Raw genomic sequence first — 26045 nt, forward strand, 5'->3', positions numbered from 1 at the left:
ACAAAGTCTCATTTGTAGTTGACAAAGGAGCTACAAGCTCTACAGTGAGAACCAAAGACGTTCCATACCTGCTGCTTTTAGGGAAAACAGTACAGATTGTAGGAGTTGCAAATCAATATTTGACAAACCCAATTACAGAACCAGTCCAGGTTAAAATTAGCAACTTTAAAGGATTACACAAATTTGTAGTTTGTGACTCGAGTCCGGTATCCTTATTAGGAAGGGACTTGCTATGCAAAACAAGATGTTCAATTGCATTCTCGAATGATGGAATTGCCATTTAGACAAACAGTGATGATGAAGATGATTTGTCCACAGGAACAGATTGTGAAACAGTGAATGAGGAGTTCCCTTTGATCAGTTTCTTTACAGTTTTCACAAAGCAAGATCTTTCTTCTGACTTACAGGGAACAGTTAAAATGAAAGTGTGGGATTTTACTGAAAAGACATTGGTTGAGAAAGTTAAGGTTCCAGTCAAGCCAAATGTGAAATTCCCCCAAACTCCCCAATACTACATGACACAGGATACAATTGAAGGGATTTCACCTATAACTGCAGAATTTGTAAACCAAGGTGTTATAAAAAAAACATTGAGCATCCCACGTAACTCACCAATAATGGGATTGCAAAAGCCATGTTGGAAATTTCAAATTGTTCAGGATTTCAGGAAAGTAAATGCCACTGTGACTAAATGTTGTCCTGTGGTGCCAAATCTAGCAGTGATATTGTTTTAGATCCCATGCGATGCTGCATGGTTCACCGTAGAGGACCTATCGCAAGAATTCTTCTCTATACCTCTTTATGGGGATAGCCAATTTCTATTTTGTTTTAAATTTTGTTTTAAATTTTTGGATCAAGTTTATTGCTGGTGTAGAATTTCTCAAGGGTTTTCAGAGTCACCATCCATTTTCAACCAAATACTGAAAAAGAACCTGGAGTCACTGGAAATGCCTTTCCAATCAACGTTAGTCCAGTACACTGATGATTTATTAGTTGCTTCAAAGACAGCAGAAGCATACAAGTACGAGACTGTTGCTTTGTTGAATCATTTGGGAAGGAATGGATATAAAGGCCCTCATTCTGACCTTGGCGGGCGGCGGAGGCTGCCCGCCAAAGTCCCGCCGTCAGGTTACCGTTCCGCGGTCGAAAGACCGCGGCGGTAATTCTGACATTCCCGCTGGGCTGGCGGGCGGCCGCCTTCAGGCCGCCCGCCAGCCCAGCGGGAAAGAGGCTTCCACGATGAAGCCGTCTCGGAATCGAGCCGGCGGAGTGGAAGCTGTGCGACGGGTGCAGTTGCACCCGTCGCGTATTTCACTGTCTGCGCAGCAGACAGTGAAATACATTTAGGGGCCCTCTTACGGGGGCCCCTGCAGTGCCCATGCCAGTGGCATGGGCACTGCAGGGGCCCCCAGGGGCCCCGCGATCCCCCCTACCGCCATCCGGTTCCCGGCGGGCGGACCGCCGGGAACTGGATGGCGGTAGGGGGGTCGGAATCCCCTCGGCGGCGCAGCAAGCTGCGCCGCCTTGGAGGATTCCAACGGGCAGCGGAAAACCGGCGGGAGACCGCCGGTTTTCCTGCACTGACCGCGGCCAAAGCGCCGCGGTCAGAATGCCCTGCGGGGCACCGCTGGGCTGTCGGCGGTGCTCCCGCCAACCGCGAGCCTGGCGGTCACAGACCGCCAGGCTCGTAATGAGGGCCAAAGTGTCCCCAGCAAAATTACAGTTTTGCCAGAAAGAAGTAAAGTATTTGGGACACCTAATTGAAAAGGGAACAAGGAAACTCTCCAGAGAAAGGGTCACAGCCATATTAGAGATGAATCCCCCAGGGAAACAAAGAGATGTCAGGATGTTTTTGGGAATGGAGAGCTATTGTCGTCAGTGGATTTCCAACTTTTCAAACATTTCAAAGCCATTGCAGGAGCTGACTCACAAAGAAGTTACTAATCCCTTAGTGTTAGCCAAGCCTGTATGAAAGCCTTTACTGAATTGAGAGAGAGTTTGTGCAAAGCCCTGGCTTTGGGAATGCCTGTGTAGTGAATCCTAGTTCGTTTTAATGGGATAACAGGAGTTAGCTTAGCCTCCGGCTTGCAGACTCGTACCCCCGTCACCTAGTGAATTTTAACCTACTTAGCTTGCTCTGTCTTAGCCCATTTAATTATTTAATTCTTCTAAGATGGCTGCTTTTGTTTATAGTTAGGCCACTTGTTATGAGTTACATTATCAGTGTCACTGCGCTAAGTCGTCAGGATCAAGCAACAAAGACAAACAGACAGTAGGTGTTCACACTTAGGGATTTTCCCTCTCTATACTTTCGAGGGATTGTTTATATTAATTGCCGTCCCAAGCATGACTGTTATCCATTGTTTGGGAACACACCTACGTCAGGGGTCCTTGTAGATCTGTATAAATAGATCACACGTTAGAAGGATAATCAGAGGGATTCCGACCAGAGTGCATCGCTACCATCGCTGATATCGATGCTGCAGTCACCTTGATGCTGACTCAGTCTTCGTGTCCCTGCGGAGTCTGAGATAGAGACCTCATTTCAAAGTAACAAGGGTTGGGGGCTCCTCTCATGGACATGGCATTGGCAGATTAGGTTTAACAAACCCAGCTCTCCTTTATGTAGGAGGTTAGGCCTTTCAAATTAGGGTATTATGGCATATTACATCTCGTATGTCTTTTCTATGCATTGCAAGCTGGTGGGGGTCTTTGTACTAATGACTCTCTTTTTCACAATTCTGTTCCTTGGATTATTCATTATCGTAATCACTGCAGCCCACGCAACTTATCGCAAATTGCAGTTATGTTAAATAAACTTTGTATGAGACATGATATATCTGTGAGAAAGGGGTAATCTCCGTTTAACCACAACACTCCCTGAGATGTCTTATTCTCGAGTCCATGCATAAAGGCTGCCACAAATCACCTTTTACTATTGTGTTTCTGGTGAGGTGCTGCTAGTGAGCTGGTAAGGTTGGGACAACAGTTGCGACTTGTTGTAGGAAAGGAGTAGTCGCCTACAAGCAAAAGTACTGTCATCCTTTAACCAGCAGTCTTGCCCAGAGCAAGAGTCCAAACTACGACACCTGACTACACGAAACCCTTCATGTTATTTTGTCATGAGCGTGATGCATGTTCTTTGTCTGTTGTGACTCAAGTCCATGGTGGTGTAAACCGCCAAGTAGCATATTTTTCAGCTACTTTGGACCTAGTTGCAGCAGCTTTACCTTGCTGTTTACGTACAGTAGCCGTGGTTGGATTGAACCTCACTCAGAGTGAGAGCATTGTGATGGGACATCCTTTAACTGTTATGGTCCCTCACTCCATTGAAGTTTTACTTACCAGAACCAAGACCCAACATTTGACTAATGCTAGACTGACAGGATATGAGACCATTATTCTGGGGTGCCCAATGTAGCACTGAAAAGGTGTTCAGTGCTGAACCCAGCAACTTTGCTTCCAAAAGAGAATATTGAGGTTGACAAATTGAAGGAAGCTGAACATGACTGTCTGGAGGTTACTGAATTGTGCACAAAACCTAGACCTTATATCAGAGATGCTCGATTGGAAGAAAATGACCAAATTATTTTTGTTGATGGTTCCTGCTTAAGAGATAACATGGGAAGATTGAGAGCAGGATATGCTGTGTGCACAACTTCTAGTATACTTGAAGCGTCCTGGCTTTAAGGAGTGTATTCGTCCCAAATGGCTGAGTTGGTAGCCCTTACGAGAGCATGCCATGACTCTGCACAGCTTAAAGTCACCATTTATATAGACAGCCAGTACGGACTTGGAATAGTCCACTACTTTGGCCAGCTATGGTCACAGAGAGGTATCCTGACCTCTTTGGGTTCACCAGATAGAAACGGTAAAAGAATTCATGATTTGTTACAAACTTTACAAATGCCTGAAAAGATTGGTGTGGTGAAATGCAGTGCACACCTGAAGTCACAAAATGTTGGCCCTCATTACAACCCTGGCGGTCGGTGATAAAGCGGCGGTAATACTGCCAACAAGCTGGCGGTAAAAAAAATGGAATTATGACCACGGCGGAAACTGCCAACATAGACAACCACTTCAACACACTGACCGCCACGTCAGTAGCAACAAGCACTACGGCGGTAACTGCCAACAGCCAGGCGGAAGACAATGTACCGCCTACTCTATTATGACAGGCCTATCTGCCACCTTTTCCTGGGAGGTACCAATGACATCAAAAGCACGGCGGAAACAGAACACAGAAAGCAAAGGTCTCACATCTGGAGACTCAGGGAACAACCACAACGCCATGGAGCCTTAACTGCAGATCTTCCCCATGCTGGTCTACCTCCTCCTACACAAGGAATACCAACGCCAGCGACGACGACCATGGTGAGTACTGTCGCCTAGTACACAGGGGCAGGAGGAGGAAAAAGAGAGTGACACACACGCAACACCCCCAACAGCGTGCACACAAACAAATGCAATAACATTACATATTCACCCCCTTCCCCTCAGGAATAATGCAAGGACAAAAGGAATTGATTAAAGTGAGTGTAATAAGATAAACATCCAGAAAAAGTCATCTAAATTCAAAACAGTATTTACAGATATACAAATGGAGGGACACTGCCCAGTCCATAATGTCCGTGGGCCACAGGGCCACATCACATAGGCCAAGGCCCCACTTGACTCCTGCATCAACACGGAGAGAACACTGCTGGGGCATCAGGTCGAAAATACACAGGTGCCTCAGGGGGACGGGGAATGAGGGGGGGGGGACCTCAGCCAGAAGATGGTACAACGCCACTTGTCCTGGAGGGGGCTACATGCCCTGTGCGATGTCCTGGGGAGTGAAAAGCCAGTCTCTCTAGTGGGTGGTTTGCCCACTGCTTGGTCCTGGGGAGTGCAAAGCCAGACTCTCAAGTGGGTGGTTTGCCCACTGCTTGGTCCTGGGGAGTGCTTGGCCACAGTCTCTCAAGTGTGTGGTGTGCCAACTGGTTCAGTGAGTGGATGCCTTCTTCCACTGGTTCTGGGGGGGCACCTCAGCCAGAAGATGGTACAACGCCACTTGTCCTGGAGGGGGCTACATGCCCTGTGCAATGTCCTGGGGAGTGCAAAGCCACAGTCTCTCTAGTGACTGGTTTGCCCACTGCTTGGTCCTGGGGAGTGCAAAGCCACAGTCCCTCAAGTGGGTGGTTTGCTGACTGCTTGGTCCTGGGGAGTGCAAAGCCACAGTCTCTCAAGTGGGAGGTTTGCCCACTGCTTGGTCCTGGGTAGTGCATCCCACAGTCTCTCCAGTAGGTGGTTTGCCCACTGCTTGGTCCTGGGGAATGCAAGGCCACAGTCTCTCAAGTGGGTGGTTTGCCCACTGCTTGGTCCTGGGGAGTGCAAAGCTACAGTCTCTCTAGTGGGTGGCTTGCCCACTGCTTGGTCCTGGGAAGTGCAACGCCACAGAATCTCAAGTGGGTGGTGTGCCAACTGGTTCAGTGAGTGGATGCCTTCTTCCACTGGTTCTGGGGCGGGGGGCATTGTGCCCAGTGTGCTTCACCCTGCAAGGATGCAGTGAGTGGAAGCCTTCTTCCATTGGTTCTGGAGGGAGCCTTGTGCCCAGTGTGCTTCATCCTCGCAAGGATGCAGTGGGTGGATCCTTCTTTTTCTGGTTCTGAAGGGGGCATTGTGCCCAGTGTGCTTCATGCTGGCAAGGATGCAGTGAGTGGATGTTGTGCCCAGTGTGCTTCATCCTGGCAAGGATGCAGTGAGTGGATGCCCTCTTCCACTGGTTCTGAATGGGGCATTGTGCCCTGTGATGCAGATCTTTGGGAGTGCAAGGTCAGTTTCTCGCCTGGGTGTCACACCCACAGGATTTGAAGGGGCCAGAACGCACTAGAGTCCATGGAGGCAGGACCACACACTGCCTGCCAGCCGTGACGGCTGCTCAGTGGTGGCAGTGGTGGGGCTGGTGTCGGTGCTGGCAGTTGTGGGGGGAGGCTCAAGCCCTTACCCTGCAGCCTCGGATGGCTGCCCACTGGGGCTGCTGGAGGTGCTAGCAGTGGTGGGGGAGGCGTTTCCCCATCCCCTGCAGCCTCGGACGGCTGCCCACTGGGGCTGCTGGCAGTGCTAGCAGTGGTGGGGGGAGGCTCCTGCCCGTCTCCTGCAGCTTCGGATGGCTGCCCACTGGGGTGCTGCTGCTGGCAGTGGTGCTGGTGGCAGTGCAGGTGGCGGTGCTGATGGCGGTGCATGTGGCAGTGCTGATGTCGGTGTTGCTAGCGGTGGAGGGAGGCTCCAGCCCTTCCCCTGAAGCCTCCGACAGAAGAAGCGCCAAGGTTGGTTTTGTGGGCTCAGATTCTTTCACAGCACCGGGCCTCCTGTCTCTCCTGCCTGCAGAGGCAGGCCCTTTACCCTTGCCGTGTGGTGGTGCCTCCTTGCCATCTCGTGGTGCCTCCTTGCCGTGTGGTGGTGCCTCCTTGCCCTTGCCATATGGTGGTGCCTGCTTGCCCTTGCCGTGTGGTGGTGTCTCCTTGCCATCTGATGGTGTCTCCTTGCCGTCTGGTGGCGCGCCCTTGCCGTGTGGTGGTGCCTCCTTGTCCTTGCTGTCTGGTGGTGCCTTCTTGCCTTGCCCTTGCCGTGTGGTGGTGCCTCCTCGCCCTTGCCGTGTGGTGGTGCCTCCTTGCCGTGTGGTGGTGCCTCCTTGCCCTTGCCGTATGGTGGTGCCTCCTTGCCATCTGGTGGTGCCTCCTTGCCCTTGCCTTTGCCGTGTGGTTGTGCGACCTTGCCCTTCCCCTTGGCAGCTGGTGCAGGCACACTGACAGTGCTGATGGGTGTCTCCTTGGAGCCTCTCACACCTGCAGAAGCTGCCAAAACTACAGTGGCCGTGGACTGGGTGACTGAGGTGCTGGCCTGGGTTCTGCCCACCCTGGCCCGACGTGAAGGAAGGGGGGGGCAGGGTAGGAAAGAGGTCACTGGCGGAGAGGAAAAGCTTCTTAGGGACACTGGGGCAGGAAGTGGGTGAAAGTTTGGGAGTGGAGGAAGAGGGAGTGGTTCTAGGAGGTGTCTGTCTGCTGTGTTTGGATGCAGGTGCATGGGCTGGATGCTGTTGTGAGGTGGATAGCCATTGTGTGTCTGAGTGCTTGTGTTTGTGTACTTTGGGAGAAGGGTGCACAGATGCAGTGGGAGAGGACACAGGGCATGTGTGCATGGATGTGGGGGTGGTGAATGCCAGTGAGGGGCATGTACTGATAGGTATTATGGTGATGGAGGCAGTGGGTGTGGATCTAGTGCATGCAGGTGTGAGTAGAGACGCTACTGGGAGGGAGGTGGATGAAGAGGAGGAGGGGGACACAGTGAAGGCAGTGGATGTTGTAATGTCAGCATCTGGAGCGTGTTTGTGTGAGTGCCTGTGGGATGATGTGTGGTGCTTGTGGTTACCTGAGCTACTCCTGTGTGTTGTCTTGGGTGCATGCTGGTCTGAATGTGTGCTTGGGATAGGTTGGGGTTCAGGGGAATGGGACAGAGGAAGTTGAAGGGGGGAGGCTAGAGACAGGAATAATGTCTGCCATCAGAGAGGAGGCCAGAACCTGGAATGATCTCTGTTGGGCCGCCATGCCAGAGTGAATGCCTTCCAGGAAGGCATTTGTATGTTGCAAATGCCCTGCCAGGCCCTGGATGGCATTTACTATGGTTGACTGCCCAACAGAGACGGATCGCAGGAGGTCAATAGCCTCCTCACTCAGGGAAGCAGGGCTAACTGTGGTAGGGCCTGAGGTGCCTGGGGCGAAGGATATGCCCACCCTCCTGGGTGAGCGGACATGGGAAACTCGTTGAGGTGCTACTCGGAGGGCGGTGCTGGTACGGGGATGGGGCTGTACCTGTAGTTGGGGTGGCCACAGAGCTGTCCGCCACCACTAGGGAGCTTCCATCAGAGGAGGTATCACTGTCCGAACTGTCCCCTCCTGTCCCCGTCGTGGTGCTACCCTTGCCCTCCGTCCCACTGGTGCAGCAGTGAAAGCAGGGGCCCTTTCCCCAGTGACACGAGCCATGATCAGTTCCAGACACAGGTCACAGCAGCACTTGCAGTGTAGGTCCTCTCCTGTTGAAGGTCAGGTAGCAAGTGAGTGAACAGATATAAAATGGCGGTGACGCCTGCGGCGGTGCGTACCGTCACCGCCAGCGTACATCACCATTGGCTCTTGTAACCCATAGGGCCCAATGTTAACCAATGAGGAGTTGCAAGGCGGTAGTCGACTGCCTCCCGCAATGGCGCACAATGTCAGCGGCATTACCTCATTTCCACCTGTCCATCCACACAGGACAGGCGGCCACTATTTCAGGGGGGGGCAGGCCATGGCACCTAACTGTGTCACCACACATAGGCACATTTTGGGGCTAAACATCTACATACTGTTTCTGTAACAACTTGCAATGCACTGTACATTTAGGAAATGTTTAAAACTGACCAGATGCTCATCGTTTTGCCTCCTACATTACAATCAATGTGGATAAATAGGAGATGGAGGCATCCCCTGTGTACAGGCCCCTGGTAGACTTGGCAACAATGGAGGACAGGCACATTATCCTCACCTACAGACTTCCACAATCCAAGAGCTGTGTGCCCAATTGGAGCCAGACCTGATCCCAGCTATCCGTCACCCCACTGGGATCCCCCCTCTTGTGCACGTCCTATCTGTGCTCCATTTATTGGCAACTGGCTCCTTCCAAGTGACAGTGGGCTTGGCAGCTGGAATGTCACAGCCAATGTTCTCAAACGTGCTGACCAGAGTGTTGTCTGCCCTGATGAAACACATGCGCAGCTACATCGTTTTCCCCCAGGTGGAGGATTTGGCCACAGTGAAAGCTGATTTCTATGCAACAGGACATATCCCCAACATAATTGGGGCAATAGATGGTACACATATTGCCTTTGTTCCCCCCGGAAAAATCAACAGGTTTTCAGAAATTGAAAGAGCTTTCTCTCTATGAATGTGCAGATAGTGTGCCTGGTGGACCAGTACATCTCCCACGTCAAAACAAAGTATCCTGGCTCTGTGCATGATGCCTTTATCCTGAGGTATAGGAGCATCCTATATGTGATGGCTCAACTCCAGAGGCACCGGGTGTGGCTAATAGGTGAGCCCATGGTCCCCACCCAGTAGATGTTGGTATATGGGTGTGGGGTTGGCCCTAAGTGTTAGTGTCTGGCTAACAGGTATCCCTCAGTATTTGCAGGTGACTCTGGTTACCCAAACCTCTCATGGCTACTGATCCCAGTGAGGAATGCCAGGACAAGGGCAGAGGAACGTTACAATGAGGCACATGGGCGAACAAGAATAATTATAGAGCGAACCTTTGGCCTCCTGAAGGCCAGGTTTCGGTGACTCCATCTAACAGGTGGTTCCTTGTGCTACTCACCCAAGAAGGTGTGCCAGATCATTGTGGCATGCGGTATGTTGCATAAACTTGCCTTGAGATGCCAGGTGCCTTTTCTGCAGGAGGATGAGGCTGGAGATGGGCACGCAGCAGCAGTGGAGCCTGTGGACAGTGACGAAGATGAGGATGAGGATGTGGACAACAGAACAGCAATCATTCGACAGTACTTCCAGTGACACACATGTAAGACACTGTAACTTCACCTACCATTGCAGTTTTGTGTTGTAAGTTTTCACTGGGACGCTGATGTTCCGACTACTATGGCCACTTACTGTACCCTTTGACATGTCTATTCACAGATATCTGTGCCCCACTCTGGCTCCTAGTGTATTGACTGCAGCAAACTACAGGTCATACCTAAGTATACACAACTGTACAGTTGAATTGCAATGTGTACAGATTGTGAAACAAATACATAGTTCAATCACTTGACAGACTCAATACTTGTTTTTTTTACAAGGATGTTCATTCATATGCTAATAAGTGGATGGGGTATTGGTATAGGCTGGGGGGTGGTGGAGGAGAGTCCAGGATAGAGTCCAGTCTATTTGTATCACAGGTGCATTGTCCAAGGGGGCATAGCAAGTGGAGCAATGGCAGTTCAAGGTGGACAGGGTGACAGAGTGGGACACAAGGGTGACAATCAGGAGAGTCTTATTTCCTAGCGGGGTCTTGGCAATAGTCTCTGGCTTCTGCCTGGATCGCAGGGACTGTTCACGTGGTGGTTCTCCTTCTGCAGGGGGTGGGATGCTGGTAGCCTGTTGTTCCTGTGGTGGGGCGTCCTGTCCACTAGCATCAGCGGAGACGGAGGGCTGTTCATCGGTGTGGCTAGTGTCAGGGGTCCGTTGGTGTGCCACTGCCTCCCTCATGGTGTTGGCCATGTCTACCAGCACCCCTGCAATGGTGACCAGGGTGGTGTGGATGTCCCTCAGGTTCTCCCTGATCCCCAGGTACTCCTGCAGCCGCTGGGTCTCCTGCAACTTGGCCAGTATCTGGCCCATCGTCTCCTGGGAATGGTGGTATGCTCCCAGGGTGTTGGTGAGTGCCTCGTGGAGAGTCCGTTCCCTGGGCCTGTCCTCCCCCTGTCACACAGCAGTTTTCCCAGCTTCCCTGTTGTCCTGTGCCTCTGTCCCCTGAACCGTGTGCCCACTGCCACTGACCCCAGGTCCCTGATCGTCCTGTGTTTGTGGTGGGCCCTGGGATCCCTGTCGTGGTGGACACACTTTTGATTGACGTGTCTTGGGGACAGAGGTATGGGCCCGCTGGGTGGGTGCTGTGGTGGTGTTTCCTGAGGGGAGAGGCTCTGTGGTGGTATGGGACTGTGCCTGGGTAACCGGCTGTCCGGAGGTCCCTGTTGGGCAAGGTTGGTCATCCTGATCCAGGCATGCAGAGCTGCTGTCATCACTGTGGGCCTCTTCTGTGGGGGGACGGGATGTTGCTGGCACCTCCTCTCCGGTGACGGTCTGCGTGTGACATGTTGTGCATGGGTGTGTTGCCCTGTATGGTTGTGATTGCCCTGGCAGCTTTGCCTTGTGGGAGTAGTTATTTTGTGGCCTAGGTGATTCTCTCTAATGTGCATGCTTTAGTGATGGGTGTCCATGCAGGGCTGTGAGTGATGTTCATGCATTAGTGTTGCATGCAGGGCTTGGTATTGGGATGAGTGGGGTGTGATGGTGGGGTGTATGTGAGGAGGTGGGGTGATAGGGGTGAGGGTAGAGGTTAGGGTTTGTGATGGCATGCAGGTAGGGGGGGTGATAGTAATAGAGATTTTACTTACCAGAGTCCAGTTCTCCTGCTACTCCTGCCAGGCCCTCAGGATGCAGTATTGCCAAGACTTGCTCCTCCCATGTTGTTAGTTGTCGGGGAGGAGGTGGGAGTCCACCGCCAGTCCTCTGTACTGCTATCTGGTGTCTTGCTACCACGGAACGCACCTTCCCTCTTAGGTCGTTCCACCTCTTCCTGAAGTCATCCCTTGTTCTTGGGTGCTGTCCCACGGCGTTGACCCTGTCCACGATTCTCCGCCATAGCTCCATATTCCTAGCAATGTATGTCTGCTGCACCTGTGATCCGAATAGCTGTGGCTCTGCCCAGATGATTTCCTCCACCATGACCCTTAGCTCCTCCTCTGAGAACCTGGGGTGTCTTTGTGGAGCCATGGGTGTAGTGTGTGTGGTGTTTGTGAGGGTGTGTGGGGTGATGTGTTGGGGTGAGGTGCGTGGATGGTGTATGGGTGATGGTGTTCTGTGGCTCTGGTTCTGTGGGTGCTCTTGGTGTCTCTCTCTCTGTCTGTAGTCGATTTATTTGAGTCGTAAAGGGTTGTGAGTAGTGTGTGTGTGTTTTATAGTGGTGTGGGTATGTGTGGTGTGTGTATGTGTGTCAGGTGTTTGTTATTCAAATTGTCCAGTGTGGTGTTGTTTTGTATGTGTGTGTGTATTTGAGAGCGGCTGAATGTCTGCCGCGGTGATTCGTGGGTCATAATGCTGTGGGTGTAGTTCTGTTGTTGTAACGGTGTGGGTTTTGGTACCGCCAATTTATCACTGACCTTTGGTTTGGCAGACTTGTGTGTGTGGCTGTATAAGCAGGACTTACCGCCAGTGTCATAATGAGTGCCTTTGTGTTAATGGGAAATGGATATGCGGATAAAGTTACAAGGTTTTGTGCATTGAACTGTATAGCGTTGAAGGACAATTGGGAATTGTTACCTGAGGAGGAATTACGTGCCAGCTATACTCTAAATGTGATTGACACTTGAGAAGAATTGAAAGCAATTCAGGATAATGTTGACAAGGATGAAAAGAAAACTTGGCTAAAATTGAAATGTGCTCAGCGTGAGGACGATGTCTGGGTGTCCGGCCGGGGAAGGACTTGTGGTTTTTACCAAATAATTTGTTGACTCAAGTGGCTAGATATTATCATGGTCAAGCACATATTGGAAGGGATGCCATGATTCGAACATTTAAACAGTTTTGGATGAATCCTAAGTTTAGACAGGTTGCCAAAGTAATTTGCCATAATTGCATCATCTGTCAGAAGATGGACTTGGGAAAAGGGACTGTGGTAATTATGAGCACGCTCGACCCCATCTTCTCCGCAAGCCCCCACGTCTCCTTCAACCACACCACCGAACCACACTGGACCGACCACAGATGCGTCCACTTCACCTTCAGAAAACCCACCACATACCACCGCACCCAACAGCTACCACGCGCGACGCTGCTGGGGCAAGGTCACCGAGGACCAACTGACTACCGCCCTCGCCCTGAGACCACCCACCGACCCCACCGACCCAGACACTGCCGCAACCAACCTCACACAGTGGATCAACGACTGCGCCAACACCCTCGCCCCTCACAAGACCTTTACAACCAACCACACCAACAAGAAAGCCGCCTGGTTCACCGAGGACCTCCGGATCTCCAAGCACACCTGTCGGGAGCTGGAGAAGAAATGGCTCCACGACCGAACACCAGACAACCACACAGCCCTCAAGAGCGCCACCCGCAGACATCACCAACTCATCAGGACCGCCAAGAAGACCGCCTTCATGGACCGCCTAGACAACAACGCACACAACACCAAAGAGCTCTTCAGCATCGTGAAAGAACTCTCCAACCCCAGCTCCATCACCAACGACATCCCGCCATCTCAAGACCTGTGCGACTCCCTGGCCACCTTCTTCCACCGCAAGATCACCGACATCCACGACAGCCTCAACCCTGACCCCCCCGCACCCACCACCGAGTCCACCACCCCTGCGACTACCACTTGCACCAGTCGCCTGACCGTCTGGTCCAGCGTCAGCGATGAAGACACCATCAAAACCATGAACTCCATCCACTCCGGATCCACATTGGACCCCTGCCCTCACCACGTCTTCAACAAAGCCAGCGCAGCCATCGCGCCCCACCTCCGGAAAACAATCAACTGTTCCTTTGAGACAGCAACCTTCCTAGAAAGCTGGAAGCATGCCGAGATCAACGCCCTTCTGAAGAAGCCCAAGGCGGACCCCAAGGACCTCAAGAACTTCCGTCCCATCTCCCTGCTCCCTTTCCTGGCAAAAGTGACCGAGAAGATTGTCAACAAACAGCTGACCCGCTACCTCGAAGTCAACAACATCCTGGACCCGTCCCAATCTGGTTTTCGCAGTAACCACAGCACCGAGACCGCCCTCATCGCCGCCACTGACGACATCCGGACCCTGATGGACAAAGGAGAAACAGCCGCCCTCATCCTCCTGGACCTATCAGCAGCCTTTGACACGGTCTGCCACCGCACCCTATCAGCACGCCTCCATGATGCCGGTATCCAAGAGAAGGCCCTGGCCTGGACCACATCCTTCCTCTCCGGCAGAACCCAGAGCGTCCGCCTCCCACCCTTCCGCTCCAAAACCACTGAGATCATCTGCGGCGTCCCACAGGGATCCTCCCTCAGCCTGACACTGTTCAATATCTACATGGCCCCCCTCGCCCACGTCGCACGACAACACAACCTCAACATCATCTCCTACGCCGACGACACCCAGCTGATCATATCCCTCACCGAAGATCCCCACACCGCCAAAGCTAACCTCCACCGAGGAATGAAGGCCGTAGCCGACTGGATGAAGGACAGCAGACTGAAGCTGAACTCAGACAAGACGGAGGTCCTCATTCTCGGACCCACCCCATCAGCCTGGGACGGCTCTTGGCGGCCCACGTCACTAGGCACAGCCCCGGAACCCACGGACCACGCACGGAACCTGGGGGTCATCCTCGACTCCACTCTCTTCATGACCAGGCAAGTCAACGCCGTCTCCGCGTCCTGCTTCAACACCCTCCGTATGCTCCGCAGGATCTTCAAATAGATCCCCCTCGACACAAGAAAAAACGTTACCCAGGCCCTCATCACCAACAGACTCGACTACGGAAACGCCCTCTACTCAGGAACTACAAACAAGCTCCTGAGACGACTCCAACGCATCCAGAACGCCTCGGTCCGACTCATCCTCGATGTCCCCCGCCGCAGCCACATCACACTCTACCTGAGAGGCCTGCACTGGCTCCCCATCAACAAAAGGATCACCTTCAAGCTCCTGATCCACGCACACAAAGCACTGCACAACACCGGACCCACCTACCTCAACAACCAACTCAGCTTCGACACCCCCACCCGAAGCCTCCGCTCAGCCAACCTCGCCCTCGCCACAGTCCCCCGCATCCGAAAAACCACCGGCGGCGGCAGATCCTTCTCCTACCTCGCCGCCAAGACCTGGAACACTCTCCCCACCATCCTACGACAGACCCAGGACCTGCTGGCCTTCAGAAGACTCCTCAAGACCTGGCTCTTCGACCAGTAGCACCCCACCTCCCCAGCGCCTTGAGACCCTTGCGGGTATGTAGCGCGCTTTACAAATGCAGTGATTGATTGATTGATTGATTGAAGCTTACCCCACATGAAGAAATGACAGCCTTACAGTAGCAAAGTTATTGCTTAGAGAACTGATACCTCGTTTTGGTTTTCCAGTCTCTTTAGAATCAGATAGAGGAAGTCCCTTCAACAATTAAGTAATTAAATTACTATGTTCAGCCTTAAACATTGAGCAGAAATTGCATTGTAGCTACCCCACTGAAGCCTCAGGACCTGCTGAGCAAATGAATGGTACCTTGAAGTCAAGAATTGCCAAAATGTGTGCGTCCACAAATCTGAAATGGCTAGGCACACTACCATTAGTTTTGATGAGTATAAGAAACACACCCGACAGGAAAACTGGACTGTCGCCCCATGAAATCCTCATGGGCAGAGCAATGAGATTGCCAGCGTTTCCTGCAAATGCGCTTGTAAACATAACAGATGATATGGTATCGGATTACTGCAAAAGTCTGGCTGATGTGGTATGCTCTTTCTCTCATCAGGTGGAAGCCACCACACTGCAACCGTCTCAAGATCAAAGCCACAACCTGAGAGCAGGAGATTGGGCTGTGATCAGGAAACACGTGAGGAAGACTTGCTTGGAACCCGGGTGAAAAGGGCTGTACCAAGTAGTACTGGTTACTACTACAGCTGTGAAGTGAGCTGGAGTTCTGAACTGGATTCATGCCAGCCATACTCGGAAAGTATCCTGTCCTTTGGACAATGAAGAGGAGTTGTTGAGAGTACCAACAACTTCCGGACAAACCTCAGAATCAGAGAAGGAAACGGGGAAATCAGAGACTGAATCTGAGCAGACCGCAAATACTGCAAACACTCCTGTGAGAGATGAAGTGGAAGATATACAGGAGAGTGACAGTGAAACAACCTCAATTGAGGTAGCAGGAGAGTCTAGTCAAAGGAGGGCTCTCCCAGAAGCAGAGGGTCTTGAAAGACAAACAGAGCAAACTACAGACCCGGAGGGAGAAGGAGTTGAGGCGGATCAAAGCCAGAATGATCTGACTCCTCCTGAACCAGTTGCAGGCGCATCAAGAGAAAATCCTGCAGAACAAAGAAAAGTTACAAGTCCAACACTGAAAAGAGCATCGACAAAAGGTCCACGATAGGAGATAAGTGGCTGAATTGAAAAGTCAAAAGGAAGGAAGCAATTACAGTGGCAACCACTGAAGAAGAAATAGACACAACAAGAAGAGAGGATTTGAGCGATGGAGAGTTAAATAGAGATCGAAGATTGAAAAGAAAGAGAGTTGCAAGCAGGTCCAGAATGGGCATATGCAACGACAAGTGAATGGCAGAGTGAAGTTTTGTCTTTTTGTTTTGATCGAGAAATTCCAGGTCAATACTTTGGCACGCAAGAGAGATAAAAAAAACTGAGCTTTGTAAAATTGTGAAACTGAGAAAAGTGCAAAGTAGACAATTGTAAATAACCTGAAGAGACTTTTGAAATAACCTGATTTGACAAGCTGCTGAACTGATGTTGACCAATTGCTGATTTTGACAAGCTACCTATCTTTGACAGAGCCCTGGAAAAAAGACTGAAAGCTCTAAATAATTGCTAAACAAGATTGAAGATTTTGTTTTGTTTTTGCTGCTTAGTTATAATTTTTCTCTTCTACTTTCTGATTCTTTACAGATCATGAGTAACCACAACCAACAGGTTAGGAAGAATAGATGCTGTAAATATATAGGTATTGGTTTAGCGATTGTGTGCATGATATTGTGTTTGGTATTAATTGTATGACTCTTGTTGACAAGATTGTAGCCAACCATACCTCTGTTTCAGAGACAACTATTACACTCACAGAATTAGACAGGGTTAGAATGGATGAAAAGTATTTACACACAGACAACTCCCAAGGAGAACTTTCTTTTAATGTTTTCTATTGCTTATTGCGTGAGTATGTTGAGACGATGAATGCGAGAGAGTGTCATGTCTGTACACAGATACCTTCATCAGTGGACAAAGGAATTACTTACCACAGTTTGCCCCTTACCTATGGAATAAGTTGTAGTCTTTTATTAACAAGATTCTATAACCAGGAATACATTCAGTATTTCTATTCAAACCATGATGTAGTGTTTTTGTTTGTTCGTATAATTAAGTACCTGAGTAAAGTAGCTAAGGAGAATGCCATAGAATTAGTGAGAGGATTCTTTGAACGTACGTTAACCTTTGGCACAGCTTATGCTCACAAAAACAACAACACATGCTTGCTTACACCTATAGAAAAGAACTTCTTAGATCAGTCAGATGACAGGAGGAAAGTATTAAAGGAGAAGTAAGAGAAAGACTTAGAGAAAGGCACAATTAGAAATGATCATACATTTAGCAACATAAAGACACAAGGAAAATTAGCTTTAGATGCACAGCATGTAGGGTAGCTTTGTGTATTTAGGTTTAGATCTAGAACTGACACATTGTGGGAACGAGTGAATGTAGACATGTGTTTTTTTTTCAGAGCAAATGGACGTTCATATTAAATGGACAAGGTCCAGCAATACCAGGAGTTTTTTACCTCTGTGGACCAGATACGTATTACCATCTTCCAAGAGAATGGTATGGCATGTTACTTGAAGATAGTTTTCACAATGATTTAATAACTTGAGACCCTGAATAAAGTACCTAAATTGACTGAAAAACATCATGTTAGACCAAAGCGATAATCATATTCTGGCATAGTTGGATCATATTTGGAGCAATAATTCCTTCAGTGGTAGTTATTCTGAATTCTTTGAAAATTCAAAAATTGTCTACTATTGTGGATAACATGCTGAAAACGTTTTCAGGAGCCATGATCCTAATGGATACAGAAATGGCTGCAGTATGATCTATAACTCTTCAGAACCGACTTGCATTAGACATCCATTTAGCAAAGGAGGGTGGAGTTTGTAAAATGCTGAACTTGCAACATTGTTGCACATATATACTTAACAATAGTATAGAAATTAGAAGCCTTATTAACAATTTGACTAATGATAGCGCTGATCAGAAAGAGTTGAAGAAACCAGGCGTTAGGGAAAATGTTGGGAAAGGTTTTGCTTCTGTGGGAAATTGTCTGGAAAACCTAGTGAAAGGGATAATTCTGAAAATATTACAAATAATATTGATTATTGTGACTTGTATAAGTGGAGCATGGTGAATTTATAAATTATGTCATGTGTTTAAAATGAAGAAATTGAAAAATTATCAGAGGAGGGAAGAAATTAAAATGGAAAAGTACTTTAGAGAAAATTTGAAAAGGGAAAGAAATAAAAGTTACAGAGAAAGCAAATTTTAGGTGAACAAACATTTGTATGGAATGATGTAAAGTGTGATGACATATTTAGTCATCAGAGGAGGGATTGTGAAAGCTGTATTAATCACTAATGATTTTTATTTGTTATGGGTTAAGAATTTGTATAACAAAAGCTAACATAGAAAATAATGTGCGATTTGGAAAATGTGCCCACTTGAGTGACCACCATCAATACGTAATGCTTTTAATAAATACATATTATTATTAGTTGAGGCGCACGCATAAAGGAAATTGTAGTAGTATCTCATAATAATGATTAAATGCTGTGTATTTGCTTATTTTACTATAGGCCTTCAGTTAGCGGTGTTTGGGCCTTATCTGCACAGCCTCATACTAAGCTACATTGACTAATAAAATAGTGGGAAATGTATGACCAGGGATTTGATGCTTTCATTGTTCGCACTGTGCTGAACAAACAATTTGCAGATGTCTTTAACTTTCTCATGAGAACTGTCTGCTAGAATGTCTTGTATTAGAAATTGCAACTTTGTAACATTTGATGCATGAGACAGCGATGTTCCCAGGAACCAACAATGGATGCACTGACTGGAGTACGGATTGCAACAAGAAGGTTACCTGATGAGTCTGACGATGGGAACAGGAGAAGAGCAGCCAATCATCGACATGTGAAAGACAGTTTAGTTATATCTTAGATTTGGGTTTTTATTTCTATTGGATTAATTGTAAACGTACCATTTTCTGACCAATGATAGGGTGGGAAGTTCTTTGGAAAATTCTAACTTGGCTTGACAGCAAAGAGGAGAGAAGTTCTTCTTCCTATTTTGACTTTCCCCATAGTGGTTCTGTTTGAGGAGCTGAATAAGTTCCTAATTATTTTATTTCCAACTTTTGCTTTATTGTCTAAGTTTCTAATGCTGAATGCTGATCCCTTAGATATCGTCCCTTAAATGGCTCAGATAGTTTAGAGTCCCCGTGTCTGAACCATTCCCTTTCACTGCTCATTGCTGAAGCTGACGAAACAGATATCCAACTGACGAAGAGAGATCACAGCTTGCTGATCCATATTGAGGAACGGTATAACAAAATGCTATTGTCCTTGTTGTAGATTTTGTTCTTTGTTTCTGGGTACCAACCGTGATTTTGATAGAGCCATAGTTTAGATGTTTTTCCAAATTATCTTTTGACTAAAATTTGGTTTGCATGAAGTCCAAACAAACTATTCTAATTTGAAGGTCAGTTAGGGAGCCCTGGAAATGTTAACAAATTGCAGTAAGCCAATAATTGATGTTTTTCACTTGTTGAACCTAGATCTATGTCATTCCTATTGCGCAGTTGTTCATGCTAATAATGTGTACTGTGACTCTTGAATGGTTAGTTGTTAATGCTTTAGTTAAACTGAGATTCTTAAGAAGATTTGGTCAGCCGGTGTTATTCATGTATGTTTAGCATTTGGTTTTGAGGTTAACTTACGGGACATTAGCATTGTTAATACAGGGAAATAAACTTTCTAATTTTACTTAAAGGTGTGGTTATAGGTGGCCAAATGGGTCATGGTATGTAAAACTTATTGTCTCCAGATGAAATGTTTGTTTATTGATTATGTTAAAAGGACTGAAATTTAAAAGTGAAGCTCTTAGTGGAATCACTCCAAGCACAGTCAAAAGGTCAGTCAAACCTCTAACATGTCTCCTTATAAATTAAACTATAAAAGACCAAATAAGGTCAGTCATGCTCACACAGATGAGATGACAACTTGGTTACTGGCTAATTGTAGCTGATGGGAGCAGCCATGCTACTAATCAACCTTGGACGTCGAACTACTCTAGGGCTGGCGTTAGGCTAGACATTTTAGTTTTCCTAAAAAACATCTTTATAATACATTCTTATATATCTCCAAGGGTTTCCAGTCAGCCCTCTTCATCCATTGGTCTGTCCAATTATCATTCGGATTTTGCTTCGGCTCACAAAAAATACAACATGGGGCAAATAGGTCCGCTCATTTCAGGAATTGGCCCTCTTCTATGCCTAAGTGAACTGCAATTGTGTCACTTTCTATTCTTTATTATCAAAAATTCTTGAGTTTTTCCATGACAGAGAGTGAGGAGGAAAAGTAAAACGTACACCAAATGCGGAACACAGGTGCTGAGGTAGTTTATCGATGGCATCTTTTGCTCAAAGCAAACAGTTCACTGAAGAGATGTGTGGTAGGGTGCATTACTTCAACTTATGAGTCATCCATCCTTCTTTACAGCAACGTTCAAGATCGGGACAAATACATATCAGGAATGTCCTACTAGCCTGTACACATGACAACAAGATAATGATAGCTACACGTTGTTATCAATGTGGTGTGAGAGGGGCGGGCCAAGATGGCAGCCCGAGCGGTCGCATGAGCGTGAGCTCTGAGACTGGTCCAACAATCATCTACCACTATCCTGCAGCGTCTGGAGCACCCTGACATTGGAATATGCCTTGGGATCATCTGCAGCGGTGATCAACTGCGCTGACGGCTTTTGGAGGCAACAATCGCTCCCGGGGATCGAAAGACCCAGCCGCATGATGTGGGGGCCTAGATCACTGTAAGAGGCGCCGCGCAGGGCAGAGCTTGGATCTGGCCTGCTGACCCAGCGGGAGCTCCTTGAGATTATGGTAGCAGATTGCTTGCCTGCGGTGTGAGCACACTGGTCGTGTTTTGCCTCCACCTGCCTCTCGGTACTAGCAGGCACCCGGATTGGAGCATGAAGTCCGCAGGATGCAGGCCTGTGGCCTGAATGAGAGAGCTGCTATAATCTAGATTGCTCAACTGAGGTATGGGGATTATTACTGAGGCCTTTTCCCAACGGGTAAGCTGGAGTGAAGCCTTAAGCGCTTGCCGGTCCCACTGCCTGTGCTCCTGGTGTGCTGCCCAGCTTCCTGGCCTCAGAGCCCTGAGCCCGAGAATGGTACAACGGGCATTTGAGAATCTGCCCCATCTCACTTTGCTGTTAGCAGGATCCACAACCACACCTGGTGCCTCCTCTGCACACTGTAGTATTTCCCTACCTCTTTAATGGCTCACATGGAGCCTAGGGCTATAATCGGACATCCTGCTTTTTGGAAGGCAGCTTGCTCTACTGGTCTGCAACCCAAATTAGAAGTTATGGTGCTCCTTGCCTGCATTGCTGGTTACCCCTCATGACCCACCTCGGGAGGCCCCTAGATTGAGACTGTCCTGGCTGGCTACTACTAATACCGCCACCATGGTGAAGACCAAGATAAATAAACTGACCATGCACTCTGACAGGGATCAGGCAACTCTGTCTCGCACACTCAAGGATCCCACTTTCGACACTCTACACCAATTGGGCACCACCCTGTACAATCACTCTGCTCCATTTGCCAAAATCCTCCAATCTATCTCAGACATCAAAAAATCACTGGAAGCCCGCATAGATGCAGTTTCTCTGGATGCTGGTCTACTGAGGGCCAATCATTGCAAACTGTTGGGCACGGTGGACGAGACAGAATCAACAGTGGCTGTCTTGAAACTCTTGGAACAAGGAATGCAGAAACAAGTTCGGGAAATGGAAAAGGATATACTCATGCTGCACCACAGGGAACAAGATTCTGAGGGATGCTTCCGCCAAAATAATATCCGAGTTCCTGGATTTCCTGAATGGGCTGAGAGCCCTAGTGTAGAGTTATTTCTGGAGAACTGGTTGACAACAACAATGCTGGCAGACAAAGTCCCAAACTTTTTCTCTGTAGAACAGGCACACCGCACACCTGGGAAGCCGCCCAGTGGACCGCAGCTTCTATTGTTTTAGGCCTACCACGTAGCCTGACAGCAGCAGGCTTGAACCGTGCTGCACATACCTGCCAAAATCACCCTTTTGACATGTAGGAAAACCTGATTTTTAATTTTAAACAAGTCAATGCAACCCACATTGCTGTCAAAAAGGTAGGGTTCACAATATTTAAGAGCAGAACATTAGTGACATTAGAAATGGAATATTCCCCCAGTGACTAGCAAGGATATCTTATGGATTTTGGGGGTCCTGGGTCAAACACATTTTGGGGCCCCTATTTCAAACAACTATGAACTTCTGATCGATTTTTAGCTAATTCACACAGATTGAATTATACATTAAAATGTCAAAAATCATAAAAGAAAGAAGACAAATGATAAGCAATTACATATAGAAAATCTGCACAGTCTCATTAATACCTTTTAAAATACCTCCTGTTCTTGATCTGACCTTGGACTATCCTGATTCACATTTAGCTCACCATGGATCACCACTATGAGGCCATGGTGTATTCAACAACATTCTAATCTATTGAATAAAAGAAGTAGGATTTTTAAGGTTTCAAACAAGCTAATTTGTGTAACAATTATATCACATTAAATGGCATCACAAGACCTTTAACATGACGATGAGATCACAAGAAATGACCACACAACAAGTTACTAGATGGAGTGGTCTATGATTCTTAGAACATCACTAAGAGATGTGAGGGCTGGAAGTGTGGCCTAGCCAGGCGATGAACAGATGACATAGAAGCTCTGACGTACCTCGCTCTGTAAGCACCAGAATGGGCCTGCAGTTCCATCCTTAATGATCCGGGGCACCCCATACCTTTTCCCAACCATTGATGATTGGAGTTTGGGGGTACACATGTACTCTGGTGGCTCCGCCCTGAAATAAGTGGCGGGTAACCCGGCCTCACCTTGGAGGCCCCACGGCGACAAGGGCTGTGGGTGAGCCTGAGGCTCGAGACCATCTGGTCTCGCCAGGCTGCCCAGTTGGCTTCATCATCACTGAAGACTCAAGTGCTGCCCACCATGTGGTGAATGAGAGAGGCTGGAGGTGCGTGCAGAGGCCTCACAGTTGTGTGGCCCACGCCAACAGCTTCGCAACATTCCCCAAGGACTAAGAGCACAGCCTAAGGCATGCCCAGTGCCCTTCCACACTACATACTTGCAACATCAAAGACTTTGGTAATGCGCTCCCGACGGGGGGCTCAGCCAATCGTGCACCTGCTGTGCCTCACCCGCTGGCACTGCCTCATCCCTGCGACCCTCTCCATGCACAGAAGGGTCTTTCTTAATTACACATTGCAACATCTCACCGTGCTGGGGCCGCGGAGTGGGACCTCCACTGCTATTGTGCCTAAAATTGCTGTGACCAAGCAGCCTGCACTGCCATCACCCAGTAGGCCCTTCATCCTGAAGGCACATTATCCTACTCTGGCCACCCTGCTGACCACTGTATCACGCGGCCTACCATTGACTATGCACCTTGCTACCATCCCACATCAAATACCGTCAGGGGACCAGTTCGCATCTTCCACCTCCTCACGCACCTGCAGCGGCAATCACTCACAGACTGATTAAGCAGGATCCCACTACCAGGCCTTGCATTTACACCCATACTGAATCACTCCTGGGTCGTCCGACCTCCGGACTCCGCTGGCAGTCCAAACGTCCCACCACCTACCCCTAAGTGACAACATGAAGTCCAACTGGGCCTGCTCACTCCAAATCAACTCAAGACATTTCCCAGTTGGGTTTCCCCTTCTCCCTTCTAACCATGGTGTGTGGCAACCCCAACACAAAAACTGCCGTTTGAAAAACCAAAACTCATGAACGCACAGGAGACCGTGGCAACAATGGAGTTGGGTGCGACTAGGGGACCAGACGTCGGACACCTGTCTGGCACTGATGCCATTATTGCGGAACTCATGGCTGGTTTTTGAGCAACAGATGGCTTATTTGAAACCAGCTCCGTCCGCCTTGACCACATGGAGGAACGGCTGGACCGTCAAAATACGCGACTGGACAGTGCGGAGGAGTGCATTTCCAACCCTGGAAGACAGTGCCACTACAAGACGTCTTGAGAAGTTGGAGCATCTCCTCAAATCAGTAGCTATCTAGAATGAGGAACTTAAAGCACAGGGATGCCGCAACAATATACGAATGCTGGGGGTGGCGGAGTCCACCAATACTGGGCGTCTGGATCTGTTTGTTGAATGTTTACTAACTGATCTGTTCAGCCGCCAGAACTTCACTTCCACCTTCTTTGTGGAGAAAGCCCATTGATCGCTTGGACCAGGCCCATCCCCTGGTGACTGCCACGACCAATACTTGCCAGTCTGGGATATTGCCTTAAGACTTGCTCTGGAACTTAGCCCTCTGCAGTAGCAAGCATCCACAATTTCCCTCTATCTAGACATCACAATCGCTGTACAGGAGGCACACCGCAAAATGGTGGATGTCAATGGCAAAGCCTGTTTCTTTGACACCCCATGCGAAGTCTTGACGTTTTGCAAGCAACACGCCAAAGACTTTTCTCCTCCTCGGCACACCACTCCGAGCGCTTCCCCTTGATATACACTCTACTGCGAGCATTGACTTGTTCCCCCCCTTACTGAACTTCTGCCACTTTTCTGCTGCTCCTTGCGGCCCCACTATGCTAAACTCTGTACCTCTAGCTACATGACCCCATTGCTGACCACACTGACATCCCACAGATCATGCCTTACTAATGACAAACAATGGCCCATTCCTCTTCCACTCCAACAGACTCTTCGACAGACTGGGCCCGCCCACCACAGCGTTGCCACTCCCCAGTCATGTACAGTACTATGATGACTTTATATCTTTATTTGTTTGCAGGGCTTTTTACAAGGGGTTCGCTGGGCTTGTTTTTGCCTAGTGTGAGCAGGGGGTTGGAGGGAAGTTGCTATTGGGTTGTTCATTCTTCTTTTTTTAATTTTACATCCTTCCACAGTAATAATCATTGTGGATATATACTTTGTTGCCACACATCACCCATACTAACCTATGGGATACCACTGTCATAGTTGGACTATTGCTCTAGGCAAGACTGCTGGTTTAGGGATGACAGCACTTTTGTTTGTAGGCGACTAGGCTAATCCTACAGTATGTTGCAACTGTCGGTCCAACCCTCCCGGCTCACAAGCAGTACCTCACCAAAACCCCAAACAGTAAAAGGTCATTTCTGGCAGCCTTTACGCATGGACTCAAGAATGCGAAACCACAGGGGAGTTGTTGTTAAAAGGAGATTACCCTTTTCTCACATGAGCAGCAAGTCTCAGTCACACACAGGCAATAAAGGAGATGCAGTAAAGTTTTCAATAGGTTTTATTAACAAGACTGCAATCTACTATACAATGCATGAGCTGCAATGATTAGGATAATGAACAATGCAAGAATCAGAATTGTAAAAATGGGAGTTGTGAATACAAAGACCCCCACCATCTTGCAATAACATGAAATGTAAAATAGGCCCTAATGCCCTAGCATGGAGAAGCGTATCTCTAATCTAAAGAGAGCTAGGTGTGATAAACCTAATCTGCCAGTACCATGTCTATGAGAAGAGCCCCCCAATCCTTGTTACCTTGGAATGAGGTCTCTTTGCTTGTGAGACTGCTGTGACTCTGCCTTCTGTTTTACGTAGTCAGGACGTTGCTCTGACCGCCCCACTCTCTCTCTACATCTATCCAGTGCATCATGAAAGGAACAGGAGGGACGTGAATTAGTACATCTATCAGGAGCTTTTAGATTTTCTCAATTTCTGAGATTATGGCCCTCATTATGACATTGGCAGTAAATGCCCCTTACCGCCATGCTGACGGCCGCCAACTTACCGCCACGCTGGCGAATATCCATCCACCATATTATGACACACACACACCAATCTGACAGAATACAGCCACATACACAAATCTGCCAGACGAAAGGTCAGTGCTAAATTGGTGGTTGAAAAACCCACACACCGTTACGCCAACAGAACAACACCCATCACATTATGACCCACAAATCACCACGGCAGACATTCAACTGCGGTAAACCATTGGAAGTACATACCGCCGCGTTCACAATGGACACCCACATACAAAAAACACTACATTGGCCAATTCAAACAACAGACACCTGACACCCATACACACACCACATCCACACCTCTA

At 48.6% G+C, this 26045-nt stretch overlaps 1 pseudogene; it reads left to right on the forward strand.

The window, feature by feature from the left end:
- Window positions 1–20368, forward strand: part of LOC138297115 (trypsin-like) — an 85202-nt pseudogene extending 64834 nt beyond the window's left edge.
- The last annotated feature ends 5677 nt before the right edge of the window (window positions 20369–26045 follow it).

Source organism: Pleurodeles waltl, chromosome 5 (assembly GCF_031143425.1).
Source record: "Pleurodeles waltl isolate 20211129_DDA chromosome 5, aPleWal1.hap1.20221129, whole genome shotgun sequence".
Classification (NCBI taxonomy): Eukaryota; Metazoa; Chordata; class Amphibia; order Caudata; family Salamandridae; genus Pleurodeles; species Pleurodeles waltl.